The 10,785-nt window shown below is 41.4% G+C and overlaps 1 pseudogene; it reads right to left on the bottom strand.

Moving 5' to 3' along the window:
- Positions 1 to 10,044: 10,044 nt before the first annotated feature.
- Positions 10,045 to 10,500, bottom strand: LOC138072031 (ARL14 effector protein-like pseudogene; annotated as a pseudogene).
- Positions 10,501 to 10,785: the final 285 nt, after the last annotated feature.

The following is a 10,785-nucleotide window of genomic DNA, read 5'->3' as shown; positions in this document are numbered from 1 at the left end:
AGGAGAAGGGGACAACAGAGGGTGAGATGGTTGGATGGCATCACCGACTCAATGGACATGAGTTCGAGTCAGCTCCAGGAGTTGGTGATGGACAGGAAAGCCTGGTGTGTTGCAGTCCATGGGGGTCACAAAGTCGGACATGACCGAGTGACTGAACCGAACTGAAGAATTCCCCTGAGCACAGTCCTTTAACGACTTGGTAAAATTTCAGGTGTACATACATCTGTGGGGGGTAGAAGACCTGGGAAGTTTCTTGGTGAGTTACTTCTCCATGTGGAACTGTTACATGACACCACTATGAAGCAGCCTAGAAGGAGCTCTGTTCTGAGAAGAATCAGAGAATGTGACTTCTTCCTTCTGGGGTTCCCTGGGACACCCCTGCCCACAATCCTTCCCAATACCACCACCACCCAGCTCTAACATTTCAGCATCTTTCCTCCCCACTTCCCCTCAGGCCAACTTCATTCTGGAGCCCAGCTCACTGGTTTCCCCAGGGTCGTATCCCACCCAATCTTGGCCATAGTCCAAAACTCACCCATTATCCAGGGGAGGTATCACTGAGCTGTCAGGATCAGGAGAGTTGATAATAGCTTGCTGAGTCAACTCCTCCCAAGGAATATTGACTTTTAACAGGAATAGTCTTGAGTCAGTGTTTTTTCACCCCTTGGCTCAAAGACAGTGATTATCAGAACAGCAACCCAGGGTAGAAGGTTGAGGCTACATATGGTCCCCGGCTACCAGGGCAGAAACTCTGACTGCTTCAAGAGCCCCACCCTCTGCCTTAGGTCCTATGACTGCTCCAAGGACTGAGAGGGTCTCTATTTCAACTGCACCTGCAATTCACACTCGCAGACTGGTAGAGAAACCACTTTACAGGATTGAGGACGGGATAGTGCCAGCCTGTTGCCCAGGTGGGGGTGCCAAGGCAAGACTGAGAAACAGTGCCTAAAAATAGAAAATCGTGGGTTTTTTTTTCTATTTGGACTCTCTGCATGGCCTACGGGATCTTAGTTTCTCAACGAATGATCAAACCTGAAACCTCTGCAATAGAAGCGCAAAGTCTTAACCACTGGACTGCCAGGGAAGTTCCCCAAACGTGTTTTGTTGTTGGGAAAATTTCCAAATTACATAAAACCAGACACTACAAGTAACCACTCCGGACTTATCCAGATCCAACAACCAATGCCTTGCCATTCTTGTTTTATCAGGTATGCTTCACACTTTTTTTGAGGGGGTTCAAGTTTTCTGTAAAGCAAATCTCAGTTATTACGTCCTTTTTACTTTTAATATGCTTCTCAAAAGGAAGGACAGAAGGAAGGAAAATATTTTCCTTATATGACCACAGTGCTATTATTACAGTTAAGAAAATAATGAACAATTCATAAATACCATCTATCACTTAGTCCATGTGTAAATTTTGAGACAATTTGGAAAACTGAGGAGTACTTTTTAAATAGTGGGACTTTTTTTTTTTTTTACAATATCAGAGCTGACAGAGTTACAGGAATAAATTAGGGGAGCAGAGATGGTACCCTCTTAGACCCTCTCCAAATATCCAATTGATTCAAACTAAGGTGGTGGAATCTTGTTGAGCTGAAAAAGCAAAATTTCTACTCCTTCAGTCCAGTAGAAGTAAAAGTGCTCTTCCCAGTTCAGCCCTGTGCTCCTATTCGTAAGATTTTGTAAGGTACTGGAAGGTTGCTTCTACCCACCTCCAAGGGCTCATATCAGTCTCCCTCTAAAACATGGTAAGAGACTCCATGTGCATTCTAAGGGGAACATTATGGTGTCCAATTGTTTCTATCAAAGGTTCCGAGAAAAAAATGGTGAGGATTTGTACATTTGTACATGAGCCATTAATTGTTCATTAACTTTCTAAATGACCAGTCACAGTCTACTGAATTTGGAAGAACTGCCAAAGATGAAACGGCTTTTCCTGCTCAACTGGAACTAAGGGAAAGTGGTTTGGGACACAGAGTGACAAGTCGGGGAAAGATAAACATCACTGCAACTCTTACCAGCTTGCCTAGAAAAGAGCTGGGTTTAACCTTATCTAATAGAGCTTGTCCTTGCTCAAAGTGAGTGTTTTCTAGTTAAAAGTAACATTTAACAATTTTTCCTACATTCCGGCTCTATTCTCAGGACTCACTATATGAGCTCAAGTCACCCTCACAACCCCCTTAAGTGATGTAATTCTTCTCACTTTTACTAATGAGGAAAGAAACAGAAGTGCAGGGAAGTTAAAAGGATACACTGCACAAGATTACACAGCCAGTTAGAACTGGAAGAGGTAGGGCTTGACTCCAAGGCCTCCATCTCCAGCCTGCATTCATCACCGCTCTGTGATACATACCACCTCGGGATGAAATGCTGTGTTTTTTAGTCCACATGGGCTCATCTGATATCATTCCTTCCATTGCTTAGCTCTGTCCCCAAACGTCTCCCATTGTCCTACTTACTCTCTGCTCACTCTCCTGTTTTTCCTAATAAAGTTGTGAGCTCCTTGAAAGCAAGGGCTGCTATGTCCCAGCAGTGCTCAGTAAATGGCAGGCATTCATTAAATGTATGTAACAGGACCAGGACTCAATCCCAGTGCAAAATGTAAGAGGGCAATAACATGAATGATGGTTTAATGAAGTGTTTATTGAGAAATCAGGGACTCCCCTGGTGATCCAGGGGTTAGGACTCTACCCTTCCACTTCCAGGGGGCACAAGTTTGGCCCCTGGTCAGGGAACTAAGATCCCCTGAGGTGTGCACCACGGCAAAAGAAAAAAAAAAAAAAGAAGGAAAGAAAAATAAAAATCCGGATCAGATACAGTGCCATGCTAAACCACACTGGAGTCAGAGGCCAAAGGAAAAATCAGCAACAGTGATCCCATCTTTAAAATGTTGATATTTTGGTCATAATACATCTTTTGTATTAGCTTTGATTTCTTTAAATACTGCATTGAAATATTACTTTTCTTGATTACTGAGGTGTTTTGGCGACCCCACCCAATCCCCCTTCAATTTTACTCCCAAGGTGAGCAGTTCACTTGCCTCATCCTAGTTTAGGTCCTGGGTATAACTGAATCAAAGGTTGACTCCACACTCCAGTATCTACATTTGACAGAAGGGAAAACTGAAATCAAGGTGCAGAGAAGTAGAACACTTTATTCAAGGCCACACAACTAAGTGGTGTCAGATGTTGGAACTGCTGGTATCTCAAACTTAGTATCTTAAGGAAGAAATTTATGCTTTAGCTAAGAATGACGAATAACACAAATCATTTAAATTTACACAGGTAGGACAAAAATGTGGGCCAATGGTTTTAGAGGTTGCCCTGAACTATGCATTATCAGCTACTTACATATGATAATACTGACAAAACATGCCTCTGTTGCCATCATTTTTAAAGATTTTATAATAATTAATTCAGCAAACATTTATTCAGTACCTACCATGGAGCTTTTCCTCTGTTATTTACTTACATTTTATATTTAATTTTTTGTTGAAGTGCAGTTGATTGACAATGTTGTGCCAATCTCTGCTTTATAACAAAGTGCCTCAGTTATATTCATATAGACATTCTTTTCTATATTCTTTTCCATTATGGTTTAACACAGGGTAAATATTGAATATAGTTCCCTGTGCTCTACAGTAGGATTTGTTGTTTCCTTTTTATTTAACAGAACTTGTAGTAGGCCATAAGATGACCTCAAAACATAGGTAATCAATTAATTTGTTAGATTAGCCTCTGGATAAACTAGCATTAAATGAAATGAATATGTTTTCAAGGCAGAGTCTACTGTCTGGGCCACCAGGGAAGCCCCATATATATACACATACATACATATATATACACACATATATGTGAACACATGTTCCTGAGTCTTAACCACTGGACCACCAGGGAATTCGATAGTTGCTACTTTCTTTTTTTTTAGTTCTATTTTTTTCTACTTTTTTTTTATTACACTTTATTTTGTATTGGAGGATAGCCAGTTAACAATGTTGTGATAGTTTCAGGTGGACAGGAAAGGGTCGTTGCGATTTTCAATGAGTAATGGAAAAGACAAAACCAGGAACATACGTTAAAAGAAAAAGACATTCTTTCTAGGAACTACTTTGTGTTTGCTCGAGTCATCTAAGGTTGCTTATCTCAGTCATTTCAAGCCGGTTTGTAATGAGCTATTGACCAACACTCCTAAAACGCCCATGAAAAAGCATGTCCTGCTATCAATGACTCACTCATTAAACAAACATTCACTGAGCACCTACCGTGTACCAGGTTGTGTGTTAGATGCTGGGGATACAGAGCTGTGGAGTCAAAGCCTGCTTTGAAGCATGGTGTAAGTGGGAGAAGGTCAACAGGCAAGAGTTCAAAGGTCTGTCAAGAGGATTCTTGGAAGACCTCTCAGAAGGGCCAAGAGCATGCCAGTTTGCAGCTGGGGTGTTTCAAAGTACCCAACAGATACCTCTCGCCAACCTGAAATGTGAATAACTTACAAAGACAAAACAAAGAAGTTGGCAGGTAGAGAGAAAATTGCTAACTTCACCCTTGATAGAGCTGATCCTGGCTCAGTTGGTAAAGAATCTGCCTGCAATGCAGGAGACCTGGGTCCAATCCCCGGCTTGGGAAGATCCCTGGGAGAAAGAAATGGCAACCCACTCCAATACTCTTGCCTGGAGAATTTCACGGATAGACGAGGACAGGCTGCAGTCCATTGGAACTGCAAAGAGTTGGGACAGAACTGTGAGACTTTCATTTTTTTTCACTTTCATATGCCAACAAGGGAGCTTCCCAACCAGAATTAGACTGATCCACCCACCCAGCATCCAGGGACAGAGCCTGCCCCTGGAGCACTGGAAGACAGTGGTGGCTCACTGGGGCAGCTTGTACTCAGAAAGTTAGGGTTTAGACAGTACATGCCCACATATTGTCTGTATGGTATAAAGAGTGTGGTGTAAATGTGTAAACATGTATAAATGAACTTTACTCCTTAAAGCTAATCCTTAGATTAATCCTTAGAGGTGGCTAGTTAGCATTTGAACCCACATTCCAGAGAAGTTTAAGCACTACAAATGTCATTATCTAAATCTATACCCAGAGGATGTTAATAAACGTGTTAGAGACGATTTTTCATTGTTGAACTGACTGGTATTCGATATGTATTTATATCTATGGCATGCTAGAAAGATTCTACTGGCCTAACGGTCCTCAGAAGTAAGGGAGCTCTCTTGGGTCTCTTCTATAAGAGACTCATTCATTAGGGCATTACCCTAATGACCTAATCACCTCCCAAAGGTCCCACCTCCTACTACCATCACCTTGGGAGTGAGGTTTCAATACACAAATTTGAGGGGACATAGTAGGGACAGAGGTTTGGAGTGCCATCTCTAGTTTCAACAGGTGAGCACAATTCACAGAGAAGTCTTCAACCTGTAAATATTTGTTGGGCCATTAATACATAAATAGCAAATGTGTAGTAGTAAGTCTAGGTGGTAGATGATATTTCCAAAGAGAACCACCACAGTTTTCCAAGGGTGAAATTTGTTTCTGTATGCTATGTATATAGAGCCCAGAAACCAGGGGCCCCTTAAGCATGTTTCTCATGTTCAGTAGATGATTAACCTCTGCATACACATTGCCTTTGAGAAGGGAATGGCAACCCACTCCAAGACTCGTGTCTGGATAATCCCATAGACACAATGCCTGGCATGTGGTAGTTTCTCAATAAACACCTGCTGAATAAATAAAGGGATAAATCTAGAAGAAGCATGACACCCCTCTGTGTTAGCGAGCCATTGCTGCACAGCAAATCACCCCAAACGTTAGCATCTTAAAACGACGATCATTTCTTATCTCACAGTTTCTGTGAGGGAAAAGTCAGCAAGCAGCGTGGCTGGGTGGTTCTGGCTGAAGGTCTCTCACAAGGTTGACACCTCTCATCGAGGTGTCAGCTAGGACTACAGTCATTCAAAGCTTGATGAGGCAAGAAGACCCCCTTCCAAAAATACTCACGAGGTTTTGGCCAGAGTTGCCAATTCTTTGTCACGTTGGCTTCCTCACAGGGCGGCTCACACAGGGCAGCCGGCCTGCTCTAGAGCAGATGACCATGAGGATGCAAAAGAAAGGCCACACTGCCCTTTATGACCAAGTCTCCAGTCACCATCACTTGGGCCTTATTCTGTTCACTAGAACCAAGTCACTAAGTTCAGCCACCACTTCAGGGAAAAGGATTACAAAATATCAGAGGACCACTGGGGACCATCTTGGAGGGCTACCTACCACACCTTGGGAATTGTTAACTGACTGTAAATAGCATCCTCCAAAAGCTCAGACAAATGTGTTCTTTGCTGTGAAAGTGGTTATAAATTGTTTATCAACCTTTCTCTAGTAGTTTTGTGAACATGGTAACACTATTACCTCTGTGCTTTTCAAATGCAAAGGGCACTGCAGCAGGTAAATGGACAGTGATAACAACTACTTTTGCACTGCAAAGATTCCGGGTAGGTTCAGACGAATTGCTTTAGCTCCCCGACCAGGGATTGAACCCATATCCCCTGAACTGGAAGCACAGAGTCTTAACCACTGGACTGCCAGGGAAGTCCCTGGGTTCCTATCTTTGAAGCACAAGACTGTTCTTTGACTAGAATGAAAGTTCAGTTTGTATTTTCAAGCCCATCTTCACCAATTCAGCAAAGCTGGATACCGGTTTGAGTATTAAAAAGAAAAAATACTGATTCTGATAGCTCATTTTATTTAAACTCTTGGTCTAAGATGACCTGTAAAACAAGCAAAGTATTAACTTGCTGCAAATGTAATTGAGGGTTCAGACCACGAAATTTAAATCAGTATAACTAGACTCAAACTCATCTTTGTGAATCAAAATAGGAACCATTACATTCATTCAACACATTTTCGCCAACGAGAAATAAGTTTGTTTATTCCTGTAGCATAAAAATCTGTGCTTCGCAAAAACAGAAATATAGACCAATGGAACAAGACAGGAGACAAGAATGTACAATGGGGCAAAGACAACCTCTTCAATAATCGGTGATGGGAAAAATGGACAGCTACATGTAAAAGAACGAAATTAGAACACTTCTTAACACCATACTCAAAGAGAAACTCAAAATGGATTAATGATCTAAATGTAACACCAGGAACTATAAAACTCTTAGAGGAAAACATAGGCAGAACACTCAATATCAGAAATCAAAGCAAGATCCTCTATGACCCTCTTCCTAGAGTAATGGAAATAAAAAACAAAGTAAACAAGCGGGACCTGATTAAACTAAACGCTTTTGCACAGCAAAGGAAACTATAAGAAAGGTGAAAAGACAACCCTCAGAACGGGAGGAAATAATAGCAAATCAAACAACTGACAAAGGATTAATTTCCAAAATATAGAAGCAGCTCATACAACTCAATTCCGGAAAAACAACCCAATTAAAAAGTGGGGAAAAGATCTAAACAGACATTTCTCCAAGAAGACATACAGATGGCTCAGACAGACATGAAAAGATGCTCAATATTGCTCATTATTAAAGAAATGCAAATCCAAACTACAATGAAGTATCACCTCACACTGGTCAGAATGGCCCTCATCAAAAAGTCTACCAACAGGAGAGGGTGTGGATCAACACTTGCACTGTTGGTGGGAATGTAAATTGATACAGTCACTATGGAAGACGGTATGGAGATTCCTTAAAAAACTAGGAATAAAACCACCATATAACCCAGCATTCCCACTGCTAGGCTTATACCCTGAGGAAACCGAAACTGAAAGACACATGTACCCCAATGATCACTGCAGCACTGTTTACAACAGCTAGGACATAGAAGCAACCGTGATGTCCACTGCCAGATGAATGGATAAAGAAGTTGTGGTACATATACACAATGGAATATTACTCAGCCATAAAAAGGAACACATTTGAGTCAGTTCCAATGAGGTGGATGAACCTAGAGCCTATTATACAGAGTGAAGTAAGTCAGAAAGAGAAAGATAAATATCGTCTACTAATGCATATATACAGAATCTAGACAGATGGTACCAAAGAATTTATTTGCAGGGCAGCAATGGAGGAACAGACTCATGGACACGGGGAGAAGGCAGGAGAGGGTGAGATGTATGGCGAGAGTAACATGGAAACTTGCATTACCGTATGTAAAACAGACAGCCAAAGGGAATTTGCTGTATATCTCAGGGATCTCAAACAGGGTCCCTGTACCAACCTAGAGGGGTGGCATGGGGACGGAGATGAGGGGGAGGTTCAAGAGGGAGGGGACATATGTATACTTATGCCTGATTCATGTTGAGGTTTGACAGAAAACAAATTCTGTAAAGCAATTATCCTTCAATTAAAAAATAAAATTTAAAGATAAATGAATAACTTTTTAAAAATCTGTGTACACCCGTGGTGGATTCATGTCAATGTATGTCGAAACCAATACAGTATTGTAAAGTAAAATAAAGTAAAAATAAAAATTAAAAAAAAAATCCGTGCTTCAGGATTTGATTAAATTCTTGGAAAGCATTTTCTGCCTCCTGCTGGTTGTGGAAGCCTTTCCCTCACAAAAAGTTGTCAGGATGCTTGAAGAAGTGGTGGGCAAGAGGTCAGGTGAATATGGCGGATGAGGCAAAACTTTTGCACCAACCTAATATCACTATCAGGAATTTCTGATGGAAAGTGATTGGTGTTTGCCCAAGAACAAAACATGGATTTGCTTCAGGGAAGGGGGGGAAATGTTTTTTTTTTTCTCTCTTGGGTCTAAAACACACACACTTTCTCACACACAAAAAAATCAAAGTAAGGAAAATTAAATGCTTTTTATTAATTAATTTGCCACACAGAGATTTTGGGTGAGTTAGTCAGAGGCAAAAGTGGTTACAGGTGAATATTTTCTAGTGGGTAAACATACATAGCCATTTGGTGGGATAGAGATAGGAGCCTTCTGTCTATTTTTAGCCCATTATTTCTGCAGCCTCGGCCAGGGCCTGCACAGCTGTGTTCAGTGGAAAGACTGAACTCTTTGTGCCGAATCCAAAGCTTCAGAAGGAGCAATTAAATGTTCATGAGACATAAACGTGGAAAAGTGGAAAAAGCAATTTTCTCCTTACAGATAGATCATTTGAATAAAACTTGGTATCAAAGATGACTGAAGAGAAACTTTCCCGATGATGCTGTGGGTGTGAACAGTTTCATAGAGATTTTCCCTAGAAACAGATTTGCACAATAGCTGCCAAACCTGGCCCAGATGTTTCACATCAGTCTTCTGAGATGGTATCTTCACTGAGGTCAGCAGAAACTCTAGCTGAATTTCCTTAAATCCTATACCTCTAAGACCAAATGCAACTTAGGCCTTAGGAATTTTATACCACGTTGGCCAGTTCTGTGTGGCTGGTAACCTTAGCCACTAAAAAACTGCTTTTAAATCATTTCTAGGTAACAATTAGATTAAAATTTGTCCTTCGAAGTCTGCTTCCAGTTGGCATTTTGGATATCACTTAAATTGAATCTCTCATTTTGTGCTCATATGTTGGGACAGTTGGCCATGGGGCCTAGTAAATGTTTTTTTTAAAAAAACAAATTTCATTTTAATATTGTTAAAACAGTAACACTAAAAGCATGAGACTATGAATATGCAGTGCAAGTCAATCCAAATAGAATTCTGATTTAGAATTGATAATGTGTAAGATCCTAACGGTAACTATTATAAACATATGTTCTTTGTCAAGATAAGCTCTCAGCTACAGAATTCTAAAAAACCTAAAACTCCATCTCCTAAGGTACCAGCAAAGAGGAAAGGGATTTTTAACCCGAGAGCAGAGTAGGAATTCAGTTGCTGGTTACCAGGGGAGGAATCTGAGTCATCACAGCAGGAAGGTTAGAGAAAGACAGTGCATTACACAGGGTTCTATGGCTTCAGAGAACACTAACTAGTCTAAACTATATTTGTAAAACATTTTTCCCCCAGTCCTAAAATTCACCCAGGAGACAGAGGCTGGTATAACTGCAAAGCAGAGAAAATGCATCAGCCTGGAGGGCTGCTCCTAGTCAGAGAGGTCGAATGGCATCTTGCTGATGACCTCCCCATTCTCATCGACTATGGTGTGGTAGACCCAGCGGCGGTTGCAGCGGCAAGTGGGCCCGCACTTGGTGGAGTTACACTTGGGGCACGGGTAGAAGCAACCCTGGCAGTCTTTATCAAGGCAGTCACACAGGTCAGCCTGATTGAAGGTGAGCCTGCCCTTTTGGTCATACTTGTTGACTTTGCGTTTTACAGGAACAGACTCATTCTTGCTTGCCATTTGCCCTTCCTTCATCAGCTGCCTTAATTTAGGGTTAAAGTTGGCTGCCTGAGGCCCGGAATTTTGAAATGACAACCATTTTAACTGCTGCTCCACCCGTTTCATCTGCTTCAGTTCCATCTCACTTGGTTTCTCAGGAGAACTTGGACGTGCAGGTCTCTCTCGCACGGAACTGCTTTTTTCTGCTTGTTCACTCATTTCTGCTCACCTGGGGACACAAACAAAGTCAGCAACCATTTGTGGGAGCTCAGTCAACCATGAGGACGCTGGAGCTGGTAAACGTCATTTCAGAATGGGCCTATCAAGTTTTTACTTCAAACCTGGGTTAAGTGGATAGGAGCAAGTTTATCAACACCAACAAATCTTTGGACAAAAGTGCTTTTATCAGATAGTATTTCCTCCTTTATTTAACCATCTCTTTTTTCTATCAACTGTTTAAATAACCATTCATGTTGGTCTAGACTAGTACTTCTCAAACATTAA

This window comes from Capricornis sumatraensis, chromosome X (assembly GCF_032405125.1).
Source record: "Capricornis sumatraensis isolate serow.1 chromosome X, serow.2, whole genome shotgun sequence".
NCBI lineage: Eukaryota > Metazoa > Chordata > Mammalia > Artiodactyla > Bovidae > Capricornis > Capricornis sumatraensis.
The sequence above is the reverse complement of the archived record's forward strand: the minus strand, read 5'-3'. Positions and strand labels throughout refer to the sequence as shown.